The sequence below is a fragment of the Osmia bicornis genome, chromosome 10 (assembly GCF_907164935.1).
Source record: "Osmia bicornis bicornis chromosome 10, iOsmBic2.1, whole genome shotgun sequence".
Classification (NCBI taxonomy): Eukaryota; Metazoa; Arthropoda; class Insecta; order Hymenoptera; family Megachilidae; genus Osmia; species Osmia bicornis.
In genome coordinates, this window is record NC_060225.1 from 6,878,187 (window position 1) to 6,890,597 (window position 12,411).

Here is a 12,411-nt window from a genome sequence, read left to right on the forward strand (position 1 = left end):
TAATGACACATTTCCTTTGGAGAATTTTCCTAATACTAAGAATGTGCAACACAAGTAAAAGAGTGTTAACCTGTGGATTAGGATAAAGACAGGTTTTTGGCAACAGCTTTGAAAGTATGCTCTATTGATGGATCAATGTCGTTCTTTCCATCATAGTTCCATCTACCCATTTTCCACGTCAGTGGAAAAATCGAACAGTCTAAAAGATTTGAAACGAAATGATAACATGACAGGTTTTCATCCAATTCAACTTCGAGTTTGTATTACGACACTACTGCAAATAAAATAGAATAAAACGAGTCAGATACACTGGACGCTTTTATTAAAATAAATATTTCAATTTTTGAATAGTAATTAAAATTATCTAATTGTACCACGTAAAACTCTAATACTAATTTTCTAGCAATCAATAGTTAGTAATCTACTAAATGCAATTCTAAAAAAGTACTTTAAAAAATTCCATAAAACACTAATCCATCAGTGTCAGAAACGATCAAAATGGTGCCAATAATTCTCACCTATTTGCAGATAATAAACTGAACAAATATTCTTTATAATTGAATTAGTTTAACCCAGATATACCTATTACCCATCCATAAGGATGATAGTACAGAAATTGAATTAACACCTTCTATTTACACTCCAAATAAAAGGGAACGGCATTATATAAAAAGAAGAAAAATGATTCGGATATATCTGGGTTAATGTTTGATTTCAAATTCAACTCTGAAAATACATTTTTCATTAGAGGAATATATAATCCGAATAGATTGGTTGTCGCGAAAACGCATGGAACGAATATTGGCGAATTCTGTTCGCCATTTCGTTGGAAAGTAATTTAAAGCTTGAAACCAAAGCAATCATTAGGAAGAACGGTGAGTGAGCATTGAACTGAGAACCATCTAACTTGCAGGCTTGATTCGCTTCTCGCTTTCAGCTTGCTTCATTTAACTACACTGGCGGCAAATCGAGAACTATCGGAAAGTCAGAGAAAAGATAGATTGCTCGTTCCCCATCTTTCTGCATCCTACTCTACGTATTTCCCCTTCAAACGCTTCTTTATAAAGTAACTTTCTAGTTACGAGGTTAAAGGTGCATCAACGGTTCATTTGATTCGATTAAAAACAGAAAAAGAAAAAAATGAATCAATCTTTCTGTTATACATTTACTGCAAAATTATTATAAATACCTAAAATGTAAAAATTATACAAAATATCTGCTATTAAATTATTAAACATGCACGTGTATAATTAACTCTAAATTGGTGAAAATATTTTTCTAAAAAAAAATTTTCAAAGGAAACACCCTGTTAAGACTGTATAATGAACTAAATTAATGAAATAAATTAACTTTTCTAACTTTTAACTACTATCAAATTATAAATTTCAAGTCAATTTTGCCATTTCTGTGAATGTACATGATGTACAAATTACTTCCTCAAGAATCTCTACAATATTTCAATAAAATTATATTTACATTCTTAATCCTATCATTTAATAATCACGCTTTCAGTGTACCATTCATCGTCTGGATTCCTTCAACATCGGTGCCTCCAGTTGGAGCATCGTGGCCGCGTTTCCGCCTCTATTTATACTGGTAATTGCGAGGAATCCGCGCGTAAAATTCGTGCGACAGGACGAGGCGGAGAGAATCGCTAGAGTATCGTTAATGAACGTCCACGAAACTCCGAAGAATCGTCGGACCGTTCATTCTCAATTATCGTTTCTGGCCCGGTACCACCCTTCGCCCTGTCCGTAAGGACAGCTCACAGGGAAATATGATTTTGAATGGGATGCATCGGAACGATTCGACAGGGAGGGCAGGAATATAAGGCGGGTTGAATGGTATACATAATACACTCCCGCATCCAGACGACTAAGGATTGGTTGGAAAGCGGCCAGTTGGCCGCAACCCAATCCGTTATTTCATTCTTTTTGAATCCACCCTCTGTACCACCTCGTGCTCACCCTGCTTCTGCCTTGCCACACCCACCCAACAGGACCAACAGCCACCCTTCGTTGCTCGTCCTCGCTTTCACAGCACAGTGCACCCTGTGCTGCTTGCACACGTTCCTTCTTTCCGTCGCATACGAAATTCGCGCGAACAGGGCCAACCCCTTTGACGAGGAAAATTAAATTCCAATCGACTTTCCTCGAGATGATAAAACATGACGTATGAATTAGCATCTATTTGCGTTTAACCCTTTTGCCATAGAAAGGATCAAAGTAAATCTGTAGCTATGACAAACATCCTTTGGTAAATAGTACAAAAATTAATAATTATTGAAAGGAAAGATGAAAATTGTTATTGGAAAATTTTAAGGAATATCAATGACACGTTTTCGAATTATTAAATGGAAAAATTAATGATAAGTATTATTATTGAAATAAACTGTCTTTATTGTATGGATGAGTGGAATGTATAAACCTTAAATGAACAGTAAAAAGGATTTATAAGAGAAAAGATATGAAATTTTGCGATTAACATTTCGAATACCAGGTCACTTGATTATATCAATAAAAGCTTCGTGTTCCTATTCATTTTCAATCAAACATCCCCGATAAAAAGCCGCAAACGATATTGGCATACATTAAAGTATATTAACAATCTAGCGTGATTTTATGCACCAACGATCACATCCCGATAAAGTTCGATTCAATACACTGCAGCTGCCTTTCGTTTCTGAAAAAATTCATTTAATAAAGTTTCTTTACACTGTTCGTGCCAATATACCGCCGTCGTTTCAACGATCGACAACTATCTAACCTTGTACATGCAGAGTGTCTCAAGGAAAATAGACAGCATAAAAAGTATATTCTCTGTGGTAAAAGAAATCTAAGGATTCTTTGGTATTCTGCAATCTCAAAGTTCATTTCCATACAAAAATTAAAATTCAATCAATTTTCCAATTAGACCACTATAGGGTTTCATTGCATAATTAATTCATCAACCATATTCGCTTACATAGAGCTTCGACAATTTTTAAAAATAATCTACAATGTATCCCCTTTCTAACAGAAAAACAATTTAACGAATTTATCAAATAATTTTTCTGGTATAATTTTTCCAAAAAATCCATTGAAAAATTTTAAGAAAATTAAAAATTTGTTTATTGTAACTTAAAATTAAGATCCCATAAAAATATATAAAATTTTTTTTTGAGGTATCCTCTAAAAATTGAAATGACTTCAAAGCACTTTTGGAACACCATGTATATGACACATACGCAAATACACGTATGAAGGTAAAATGGTTTCGGTTCATCGAACCTTTAAACCCTTTCCAACAGCACTGCACCACCCGGTGGTACACAGGAAGCTGGAAAATCGAAGGGCCAAAGGGGCACGTTCGTGATCGGGGTTGTAGCTACGAATGGGAAGAGGGATGATGTTGGGTGGTCGCAATTGGGTCTTTTGTGCGAGTTCTCCGTTGATGGCATCAACCGAGTTTTGCAATCGTCCAAATAAAAGAAAAAGGTGACACGGGTTGTAAACGGAACAAAATTAAGTGGAAACGAGTGCTTTTCTATTGAATGGCGTATGCTGTGATGTGTCAATCAAAATCATTTCCAAATTATTTTTTTCATTTCTTTTTTCAATTAACTATTGCACGTCAGCTTGTTGAGACAGTGACGGCAATTTATTCTTTCTATTAAATATCAAATAAACTGTTGAATGCCTATTGTTGAACTCTAAACAGTTCAGAACGTGCTGACTAGAGGATAAATGTTTCATAGAGCCAGGTCACGCAATTCAAGGGTTAAACCATGATGTTAAGTCAACTCCACGCTAGATTTATGACGAGGTTGCTGGAAATGCTATTTCGAGAGCCATCCTTAATCCACAGGTCCCATAAAACCAAATATCTAACACATAAATCAGTAACTTGGTTAAAGATTACCATATTAAACGATTTAATATACTATTGCTATTTTTATTCCCATATTTTTTCAAAATCTATCATTGACAAAAATATTTGTTTTAAGTCAAGTTGAGTCGAAAGTTTCAAATACAAATAAAATTGACTAGAAAAATAATAATTAAAAACAGCCTAAAAAAGGCCTACTGTCAAAGGGTTAAGAATATTAAAAAAGATTGTGCATCGTAATTTTTATTAAACTTTAAGCTCTAAATTGACATAATAACAAATGTGATTTTGTAACAGTTTTATGTCGTTAAATTGTGTTAGACCCTGTATCGTTCAAAATCTGCCATTTGATGCACAATAACCAAATAGCTACCACAATTTCACATTATCTATCGTCTTTGTAACTAAACGTTAAATGCCGTTTAGTCATGCGTATACTGTAACATCAGCAAGCACTTCAATTACCGTTTTCACCGGAATGCGGTCAACCCCGAAATCCGAAAGGAAAGAGAGGCGGTAGAGGGTTCCCGGTCGGGTAGGGGTTTCATGGGCGGCTTATTGAGGCCTAAATCAGTTTGGCTAGGCATGGCCGCATGACTTTCCAGTAATTAGGTATTGAGAGATCGTTTCCAGGACGCCGGACAATATATCGGTAGTACGGTGACGGAAAGCGCGATTCGGTAGTATGCAGTTCCGAATGCTGGCAACCCCTATCCATCGGTTTCACCCCCTCCCCACTTCGACCCTTTCCATTCGACGAAGATTAAGTGGTTTTCAGGCCCCTGGGCGTGAACAGTGCCAGAGATATCGTAGATACAATCGAGCAGGTGGAATTCATTCCGCGCATCGTGAATGTGATATATGATATAGGCACGTATGTGTATGATTCGGGATAAATTATTGCACACCGATGTTCCAAGAACGTCGGGCACACGTGCACGCGACGCTTTTCCTTTTGTCTCAGTAAATCTCTACGACCTCTTGCGATTTACTCGATCGGATTGCTAAATTTTTCTTATCAGCTTCAATCACTCAAGTTTGTGTTTATGAAAAAGAAGAAGATACCTATTTGAAACCGGATTAATCGAGGAACTAATTACATACAGAAAAACGATAATTGGTTTTAAATAATTTTTTCCTCCGTTTTTCAATAAATAAAACGAGGGTAATTTTATGTATGTATTAACTTTTTTAGGATTTTTGTTGTTCTTTTTAATAAAATTAACTCTTTCTTTTTGCCAAAATTATTAAAAATTAAATAGCACAAATGCTCCAGATATACAATTTCTAACTCCAAGTTTAAAGCATTTTTTAAATTCCTTTTTGCATTTACCAACATTTCATGACCCCTTGAATGAAAAAAATCAAAAGAAGATGGGGTCAAATTTGCACCAATTACTATACGTTCCCCTATCGTGTACCATAACAGGGGCAGAAGTAAAATGAAAGATTGTTATCATCAGATGAAAACACTTATACTTTGCATATCTGCAACAAAAGTATCGATGAGTTCGTAAGATTTTCGTTCAGTTTCCTACAGGATTTAACAAGAAGACGTTGTCGGGGGGAGGATAGCAGTTTGGCTAAGGGTACAAAGCGATTGTTCAATTCGAACGACGAGAAAATCTCGGCTGATACGACGAATCCCCGAACATTTTCGAGAACTATCTACCAGCACTGGCTTTGCCAAATGTCGCGCAATAATGGAGTTATATCTGCAGAGCCGGTTGCACGGTAGAGTTTCGGATCGACAATGGTGTCTCGGTTCAAGTAGCTATTTAATTCACAATGATGCTCTACAACGGCTGGGAATCCTTTTGCCGAAATACGGAAAATCCGAACGAGTGATTTTTAAACGTCGTGAATGTTTTAACACTGCAGAGGTTGAACGTTCCCGACCGTAGGAACTCTACAACTCCGATTCTTTCCGTGAAAACGAATGTCTCGACTTTCCTCTGTTTAAATTACATCACATTGTTTAACGTTATCCTTGCTGCTTTCGAGTGTCAGCGCGGAGTTTCCTGCCATTTGTAACCGACGTCATTTTTCAACGTCCGCACCGACCCCTTAGATTTAGTGCAAAGTTTCGAAACTCTACCTAGAGAGCCTAGAATAATTCAGAAACAACACTTATGGTACATGAAATCATAGATTAAGGTTCGAAGAAAATTATTATACAACTGGAGTCACCATTCGCGCAAATAGATCTGATGATGATAAATAAAGATCAAGGGTAGAGAAAAAAAAAATGGAGTTTTAGTGGAAAACCACAGGACAAGAAGAGACAGGGGTACCGTTCAACGATTAGTAGCCGATGCACAACGAATCCCGGCCAGTGTTCGGCAGATTTGGGTGACCGCATATCGATTAGTGCGGCAATCGAAACGCTATAAAAGTTTAGGCATCGAGTGAGGTACCGAGCAGAGGGCCGGTGTTCATTATGTATCCGCAAACAGGACAGTAGGACAGAGTGGATTGAAGAAAGAATCGCGAGAGGACGAGGCCCAACATGGTACCCGAAGAGGGGTCCAGGGATACGGATTTAATCTGCTTTGGCTGGAATTTCAAAATACGCGATGGCTAATGCATATTGCCTTTGGCTGTGTTCCAAGTTCCCTATGCAGTCGAATCCAGCAGCACTGCTAAACCCTCCCACTTCATGGTTCCTCTCTACCTTCGTACAGCTTCCTCTTTCTATCGCGTTTCTACGCCGTCGAAAACGATTCTATCCTCCTCGCGAATGTAAACTCATTTTGTCATGCATTAAGCGGCCACATCCTTCAAACTGCTCGACCTTTTCCCATCCGACCGCGTACCGTTCGAGTTACTTCAAACGATATTTATGCCATATTAATCGGATATCTCTGTTATACGCGCCTGCACAAGAGGGGAACAGTGTTTGTGACGGTGGCCTAATATCGAGTCACCGACAGGCTACGACCGACCCCGGAAGCCGGTCGTGCGAAACGAAATCTTACTCGTCGACGACCACTTGTTCACGGTTACCTGAATTCCTGCTGCTATTCCATCAGTTTTTCATAGTTTCATCGAGTTGAAGTACGGAGTTCTAGGGCTTGTTCGAAGTGCTGCTATCTATTATTGATCAGCTATTAATATATTGATAATATCGTTAAAACGAATGAGAATTGTTGAATAGAAATGTTGATTTGGAACTTGAAATATCTATTTTCTAAATAGATCTGATTGTTATTATATTTTTAGACGCACAATCAACGAGTCCTGATTATTTCTAAAAATAAATTATATATGGATGAAAGTTAATTATCGTTTATCGTTTCAATTGCTTTTGATGTTATAAAGAATAATGAACCGTGTGGAGGAGAAAAATTCGACTAACAGCTATTGAATTGTCATGCGGACCAGGGTGAAACAAGCTTAATGCGTTTAGGGTCATTTGTCCGGTCCGGAAAACGACCGGTAACAGTCTCATCAGGGAGCATTTCCATCCGGAAAGTGCTAGTGATTGCGTTTTTGCACCTCATGAATCCTCCACGAGGATTATACAAGTACTGTTCGAACAATGCTCCAAAAATTTGTAAACTCTTTTCACCGTATCATAAACATTAGATTTAGTTTTCAAATAATAAAAAATTCCGGATGACATTTTTCCAAATTATTCCTTAAAAGTACTCCACGAGGTATTATGGAGAGAACCGAGTATTATAATTTGCCTATTCTTAGCAATAAACAATGCATGGCTCTGCTTTCCAGGAGCTAATTATTTTCTAAAATTCTGTTTTAAGATTACCTTCAGCTTTGCAGCTTACTAAACGAGCAGTACTTTTATTTTATTTTGTGGAAATCTCAGTGAATTGTCTGAATTACAATAGAAATTAAAAAATTTAGAAATAGAAATTAAAAAATTTAGAAGGTTGGAAATTTTAAAAATTTTCTCAACTCTTTGAAAGTTGTAAATAACGATTGGAATCTTTGGAAAATCGAAGGAAACAAGCGTTTGGAAAAAATGGCCGTATCCAGAAAATACGGGCCATAGGAAAACGGTTTGTCCCGTCGGTCATTTGTTGATACTGTTAATTGGTGACCCGTACACTCGGATTAAACGACTTTCGTTCTACTTTCATTTTATCGTCGGTACTTGAACGTTTGACTACGCTGGCTTTGTGTTCGAAACGTAGCCCGAGATTCATTAATTAGACTGGAAACTTTGATAAATACAGCTGGGGAAAAGGAATTAACAAGAAGCAGGATTTACTGATCCCAGGAGATTGTTTACAAGATATCATTACCAGAAACGACATTTTAAAATAAACCACTGAATCACAAGTCCATATTTCTGATAGATTTCTTTCCTGCTCGAAGTTTAATTAAAAGTGAACCTGAGCCTTTAATCAAGCTGCAGAATAACGCCACTGTTTCATGATTTTATTTACAATCTATTGATTTAGAATTTGTTGAAATAGATTTGGAAATAAATTCAGATAGATTTTTCTATGAAAAAAAAAACAAAAATAAAATCATTGTAACGATTGATTCGGTAATTTATTGGATACAGTATTTCACACGACTGTTTCTCTGAAAGATCTATCGTTTAAATTTCCACATACACGGTTGATTTTCTGTCACGATTAGTAGAGCGATCAGTGATCAAGAATATTCAGAAAAATATGTCGCTTAAAACCGCGTCCCGATTACGTCGTCCCAAGACGCGTTAATTTATGACAGAAACCCGGCCGCAAGTGCGCTGAAACAGTTTGCTTTGCCTTTGATCCCTCGTGGCTGAAGACACGCAAATCAGTTTGTAGATTCCACAGCTTCCGATTAAACGGTTTTTGATTCTTTTTTTTTTATTGTAAAAAGAAAATAAATTAAAAAACAAAATCTTGAATAATTAATAATAGAAATTCTGGTTACCAATAACGAATTACTTTGTATAATAATAATTTCTATTATTTAATTACCACTTGATTGCTATGGACTTCTAAGATATTAAATTAGAAGCTCAAATTTGAAAATTAAGCAAGCTTATGTTTAATAATAATTAGTATCTTAATTCCAAAATTAATTTGCTAAGACTGAAGACTAAAAGATTCTAGATTTAATTAATAAATTGAAAATGTAAGAATCGACGATCAACGTGTATACACATACTGAAACAAAGTGGTCGTTTGTCGCGCGAAAAAGAAAAGGTTACAATGGAAAGAAAGCGGAATAAAAAGGGGGAAAGGTTCGTTTGCTGTGCCAAGAGCAGAACTGGTAATTAACGGGAAGGAAATTTATGAAAATGGTAGGAACGCATGATTTCGAAAGCGTTCCAGATACACAAACGAGAAATATTGTGACAGCAAACATTCGTTTATTTGCCAAACTGCATGACCAGGATGAAAAGTCGCGCGACAGTCGACATTTATTCAAATGGAAATTAGATATGCGGCGTTATGCAAACAGTCTGTTTATATTGGCCGGAATTTATTGTACCCTGGAATTTAACCCTTCCATTGCGGCATTCGTTATCCAATAATCACCAAGTAATCACGAAAATTTCATTAATTATTCATTGCCTGATTATTTTATCAATCTCACAAAAGTTTTCTATTTGAACCTTTGGAATTTTTTTATTTTCTTAAAGATAATTCCATTATGAATAAGTTGAATTGAAGAGTCTGTCTAGGCTATAATTAACGCAACCACTATCATTAAGAAATTAATAATTGTAATTTAAAATAAGAAACTCAAAATTCGTCATTTTAATGAACTTGATTGTTCCGATGATAACAATTTACTCGATTTTCCACGAAATTTCTTTTTCATCGTAAAGAAAATGAAAGAAAGAGTGGAAAAATTATTAAGGCGATATTTTCATAAGCTAGAAACGATAAGTTAAGCGTACACGTGTGCTAGGCGCATCACAAGTTTATGAGGCAGACGTTTCAGCGAAACAAAGATTCAGTGCAAATCGCGTCGCAAAAAATATCATTTGCTTTACGTTGACACACATTGCGCATTTTATTTTTGTAAAAATTGTCGAGAGTTGCAACGAGGAAACTTCACTTGGTAACCTTAATGACACGCGCAGCCATAATTGACGGCCATGCATGCTCGAATTTACTTTAATTAATTACAAAGTTAACAACTTCAATTATACGGCATAAAGGAGTGAAGCTTACCGGGAGTGAACAAAAAATTGTGATGCACTGCAATCTTTTCGTTAACTATTAAAATATGTCATCGGTAAAGTGCATTTTTAAAAAATTTTTAATTGGTATGATACATTTTTGTACGTCTAACGGTACAACTGGGTCGTTCGATGTTAATTGCCTAATTATGAATATTACTGGAAAAACTAATTATGGATAGAAATTCAGATCATTAGGTCGAAATTGCTGCTCACCGAACCAATTATTAATTAAATTACATTGGAAACTGTTTATGTTTATTTATTACTTCAATATTGAAATTACCCTGACACCAAGTATTTCCAATTTTCCAGTAAATTAGCAAATAATTAATTAAATTCTATTATTGTATTATAGTATTTTCTCAATTAATTCCGCCCTAACAGGTCATTCTCCATTATTAACACACTAAACTCTAGATGGAATTCATTACTGTAACAATTCTTGGACTACTAATTGATTGCATCGATGTACTAATTAAACATGGTAATATATACACATTTAGTATTCCAATTTCAATTAATCGAACTCTCGTGCAAATCCAAAATACCTGAAACTTTAATTGCTAAATAATATATTTAACTTCACTGATAAATTCAATAGGATGTTCATAACAATCAGTTCACCCTTTCTAAAATAAAGAGGGGATAGTTTTTAAGAAAAAATTTGCAAAATTCAAATTCTAATGATCTGTTTTCTTACTTCTAATGATTTATGATATTTATTCTAATGATTCTAATGAAGATGAATAGAGAAACTTGGCAAGATGTTAAAACTACTTCTAAAAGGAAAGTCGACGACGGAAACTAAAGCAAGGGTAGAAAAAAGTGAAAAGTAGAAAAAGTTCGAGCGGCAACGTGCAAAAATCGCTACGATATACGATACGATATCCAACCGGAAACGGTTTCGTTCCTTTTAATACGCCTTAAACTAAACTTTTAATTCGACAAATACGATGCCGACCTGCAGCCGATACATTACCTACTTAAAAACAATAGGGGCCGCAAGCGTTTTCCGACAATATATTTCCGCGCGGGGGAGATACTTTTCCTGATTCCCTTTAAATGGTGGCGGTGGCTTTGTTTTTAATGCGACTGACCCACTTGGCCCGGCGTCCCACTTTTGCCCCACATACCGCTGCCACCAGGAACTTCTAATAGTTCAGAATCTAGATCGTTCTTAACGGATTGACTGTCTCGATAAACTTTTTCTGTATCTTTTTTTTTCTTCTCTTTTTATCAAATGAGTTTCTATGAAACGATTCAGAGCGAAAGGAAAATTATTTTACTTTTAATTGGAGGGTGGCAAACTTTGATTAATTTTCAACCCTTTATACTATAACGTATTTATTGAAATGGCAATCGCGAAGCTTTTTTATTGAAAAATTGATGAAAATTTGTTAAATTAAATGCTTTGTTTGTAAGGGGTTAATATTATTATAACTTTCTTCGAAACTGAACTTGGTATAAACATCTTTAACCGTTGTAAACGGGATGAAAGATCGATATACTGTTGATATAAAATCGGAAGAACGTTACACAGTCCCCTCTGATATATCTTAACCCGTTGAAGCGCAACATAATAAACGGGAACGTCTAGTTCTTGGTCGGCAGGAGCCGATGAAAAGTGGAACACGCGAGAAACGCGGCGTGACGAAGCGACAAAGCGGCTAATTCATCGATCCTCGACGCGATTCAACCGTGTGTCATCTTCGAGAGTGACCCCACGGTACGACTAGCTATTACCTGCACACCAAGATTAATATCGACTGCTGCGTTTGAGACCAATTGTACGATGCACGTTGTTCAACGACCGTCGTTCCATACAAACATGGACCAACAGTGGTTGCACCAAATACAGGATATTTAAAAACAAAAGGGACCACTGGAATATAAATTAAATTGAAAATTTCTATATTTGCAGAGAGATTGAGAAATGATAATTTTGGAAAATTATAAAGTAAGTTTCTCTGAAATAACAGAGAAATTCGCTTTTCCAAAATTTTCTTACTTTTCTGTAACCCTTCTTCGGATTTCCAATTTTAATTATATAAATTTTCAAATAACTATTCCAACTTCCATTTAAAATTAAAACAGTATTGTTTATGTTTTCTAAAAGACAAATTAATTTATTTTCGAAAATGGGTAATATTGTTTGGAAACAAAATGTTGCAACTGCACCGTGCAACACAAAGTTGTAAACGCGTAGCAATTAACTGCAACAAGTATAGGGTGTAAAAGTTGAACTAAATTGTCACAATTATTCCGCGCATTTCACTTGTACATTCCAACGTTTCATTGGAATATTTAGAAACAATTTAATTGTTTCGTTATTTCAGAGCGATTTTCATTATTTTCAGTTTATTTTAGAGAAAAATTGATCGAAATGC

General features: G+C 35.7%; 1 protein-coding gene across 6 annotated transcripts in view; it reads right to left on the minus strand.

Moving 5' to 3' along the window:
- LOC114871267 (neuronal acetylcholine receptor subunit alpha-7-like) overlaps window positions 1-12,411 on the minus strand; it is a 149,203-nt gene that overhangs the window by 29,958 nt on the left and 106,834 nt on the right. The gene's annotated exons all lie outside the window — the stretch shown is intronic.